This window comes from Diadema antillarum, unplaced genomic scaffold (genome assembly GCF_040938485.1).
Source record: "Diadema antillarum isolate AM-2024a unplaced genomic scaffold, OU_Dant_1.0 seq00000770_RagTag, whole genome shotgun sequence".
In the NCBI taxonomy this organism is placed as follows: Eukaryota; Metazoa; Echinodermata; class Echinoidea; order Diadematoida; family Diadematidae; genus Diadema; species Diadema antillarum.
Window position 1 is genome coordinate 1,434,862 of NW_027271660.1, and position 4,041 is coordinate 1,438,902.

The following is a 4,041-nucleotide window of genomic DNA, read 5'->3' on the forward strand; positions in this document are numbered from 1 at the left end:
TGGGACCCAAGGAAGTGGGATGGTAGGGGGGGGGGCTCCAAATGCGGGCCTAAATTTTCATCTTCTTGCTGAAAACAACATAATGGATTTTCACCAAACTTGTCAATTAGCATTCCCATAAGATCTCAAAAGTGTTTGAATGGGCACCATGCTTTCCTTGGGGCCCCAGGGGGTCCAAACCTCCTGAATTAATGAATATTCAAAAAAAAAATTCTCTAGTTCTAATCAAAAGTGATAGAGCTTTAAAGTCTTTTTTCTCAAGCTGCATAATCCAACATTCTATAAAGTACAGAGTACTTGGCTGGTATTTTTACCAGTGCGATGGAATATGTAAATGGACACAATGCCCCCATTCTCAAAGCTACCCCCACCATAAGTTTCCAATGTTCTCAGGTAAGAGTCTGCAAGAATGCATGGAAGGTGAACTTGCGATACTCGGGTGAGGGTGTGACCCCCAGGTCTCTTGTTGATTGATGGGTTTAAAAACCATAGAAACTGATTTAATGCTTTAAAGACATGTTGAGAAATAGTGAGGTTATACAAATCAGTTTATTGAGAACTGAGATAACTGTATCCCACAGTGCTCTTCATAATTTGCATCTTGTGGTTTGTTGCTGACTTGAAAAACAAACATCAAGGTCAGTATTGACAGTAAACAATGGCTTGTCTTGAAAAGCTTTATATTTAACATTTAATTACATCTTAGAGAATGAAAGAGAATGCCAATTGAAGGTACAGCTTGTGTTACAAAATACAGAGAAGTAGAGATTGAAAATGAAGGTGACAACCACATATCTTATTTTTTATTGTCATGTATGCTAAAATAGATATATTTTGGGAACTTTCATACATAGTGTAAAGAAAGAATCATTCATGGTCATTCAAAGTCACCATAAGTCACTGCTTACCAGAAGGTAAATGTAATCGGTGAATCTTTATCAGTCCTTGTAAGTTAACTCATTGAAAGTGATATTAAGATTTAGAATGAATGCTCACAATCATGGAGTGTTAACTCCAATCTTATGGAGGATTCTACTGTGGTTTCTATGTAGTTGTTTGGGAAAATATCAGATTAATATTGGTTAGAACTCATGAATTCACTTCTAGTGATTGAAATATATTATAATAGAAGTTTATTGTAGTCATTCATATGTATTTCCGTGTGAAGTGTAAAGAAGTAGAGGGTTTTACAACAGTATGCCAATGTATGAAAAAACAAAACAAAACAAACAGTATGTCAAGCAGTGATCTCACTAATACTTTGAAGAGGACCAAAAACAGCAACAAACACTACTACTAGTGATGCCATGAATGATCCTAGAAATGTTTTATGAATGGCACTTCCAACAAATATAAGTCATATTTGGTAATTTAATGTGATATCTTGCCAGCTTTGGAAAAGTGTGCATTTCATCTCAGGCATAAGATATTCACACAAACCTCCTTACTGCTCAGAGAGAAACAATACACAAAAACAAAGATATCTTGACTGACAAAGCCTTTGAGGTCTCAGACATGACTGGGTGTATTTTGTAAACTTTACGTGCCTAATCCTCAAATTCATCAAGCGTGTGAAGACAGACAGACCTTTCAAACTGTAGTCATAACTTTAAAGTCACATCTATGTATTTCATGTAGGATGTTTGTGCTAGGAAATGCCCAAGCTCACAATCCTCCATCTGCATTGCAGTACAGCATAAATATTCCATGTACGAAATAGAAGATTGTCATCAGTTTTGTATTTCTGACACAATTATTTTGGCAGTTTCAAATACGCTTTGAAGTTTGGTCGTCAAAGCAAATGGGTAAAATGGGGTATGATGAGGTTATATTTCAATTTTTTTGTTGAGTTTTACAATATGGTGACTTGAAACTGATTCAAGATCGAATACAATATGTTGTTTCAAGAACTTTGCAATTTGAACTACGGATATATGGATGTAGTGTTGCTTGTTTTATATCCTCTGTATGTTTTAGAACATACACAGTATTGTAGAACAAGACAGCATTTCAATTAGTCTTTACCAGACTATGTAGAATGATACCCAAAATCCAGGAGGTTTTCCTTTTTTATTATTATTATTATTCCCACTTTTGACTGAATTCTTACAGACTTTCCATGGTTTGTTTTCTCAATTTCACATGTCTCATTCCAAGCAATCTTGTCATTGGGATGAATTCCCATAATGCAATTCAGCATTTCACAACGAACTGAAAACTAGGTTGTTTCAATGATAGTCAGAGACTCCAACCCAAAGTACCTTCTGATCTGGAGATTCTCCCGCCTGAAACCCCTAGCAAACGGGAGACTCAAAGTTGATGTGTGCGAAGCGCGAAATTCCCAGGGTTCTAGATGCTCTCTGGTGCTATCTAAGGCTTATTTTTTCAACATACGATAGAAATATGTAAGAAATCCTTTCCAACGGGAGACAAAGAGCCAGGGCGGGAGAAATTAAATCTGATAGTAGAGCTGATATTGACATGGTTTATATTATTAATTTGTCTGATGTCCAGGAATTCTAGCAGGATGTATTGATGATACTTGGTCTTGGACTGTGATTAGAAATCAGAGCCATTCAAAAAGAGAAATATACTGATGAGCAATATGATATTGTACCATTTGTAAATTTACAAAGTAAATGAAGAATATTAATGCACTGGAGGATATTTTTGAAAAAATGCTCTGAATACCTATTTCAATTGTATTCTATACTGCTTGCACAGTTTTCGAAGAATCATTTGTGCAAGAAATTTTAAAATGAGTATATTTTATCATGTACAGAGATATAGATCAAGAGTATTTTGCAATTATACATGATGCACGTGACTTCTGTGAAGTGTATGGAATGTCACTTGTAGCCAGTGGCCTGATTACACTTATGGCTAGTCAACTGTATCATCTTGTTTATCTTTGTATCAGAGTTTGATGTTTCTTTGCCCTGTATTTGAGTTCAAGTGTAAATCATGTGGCAGTTAATATGTCATACAGGTTGAGCAGTCAGTCACGACTTCCAAGAGTGCTACACATGAAACCCTCTGTGATAATTTCCTGTAATAGAACAAAAACAATGTTAATTCTCCATAAGACCAGTCTTGTAGAGGTGGTGTTGATGAATTATGTATTAGAGCATGTGAAAATGTAAGATTTTCTTATTGTTTTCTTTCAAAACAAGGAAATCAGTGCTGTTTATCAGACTCTAAATATACATTCCGTATTTCCATCTTTCTGTGTGTTTTTTTCTTTTCATGCCTGTAACAACAGCAGTGAACTCCTAACTTATGTTACAGAAGCTGATTTGTTGCAGTATTTGTAAAGCTGTAAAGTATCTGACATTCTTTTCATGGCTTTTATGGTAGGATATTATAATTGTTTTAAAAGTCTTGTCCATATGGTGGCTTAAAGCATGGTGGCTTAAAGCAAAACCAAAGTAGAGATATAAGCAGTTTTTCTTGACCATATTTTGGGGGTCAGGCGCTGCTTTCTCTAAGTATCATTGATACTTCTGCACAGCTTGCCAGAGTGACCCTAATCTTTCAATCCTCTTTTTACCCTTTTTGATTAATCTGCACCTCCAAACTCTCTCTTGTTTCAACCAATTTTTGAATGGGTTAGGATTGTCCAGTTTTAACAAGTTATCATTTTAAAACTTAGTGCTTACTTTTTAATGTAGAAAAGTGAAAATTTATTTTGGCCTACTGAGTGGTCACAAATGTTTCATTATGGAAATTACACGTAATGGCTTGCGATATATATATTTTTGTTGTTCCCCATTTTGAGAATGTAAATTGCACAATTCCAAATCACCAGGCATCTCAAAGGATACATAGCTTTATTTCCAATTTGCATCTGCATTGTACGTCATGCAGTGTAGTGTAGTGCAGTTGTGAATTTAACAAGCTTTGCTTTAATAATTGCTGCAAGTATCTCGTGCCAAACTTTTAGATCAACAATAATTGTATAATTTGTAGGTAATGGGATTGTTTCACTGTTCAAAGAATAAGTAATTGCAATTTGTTAATGATTGTTATCAGTGCAACTGG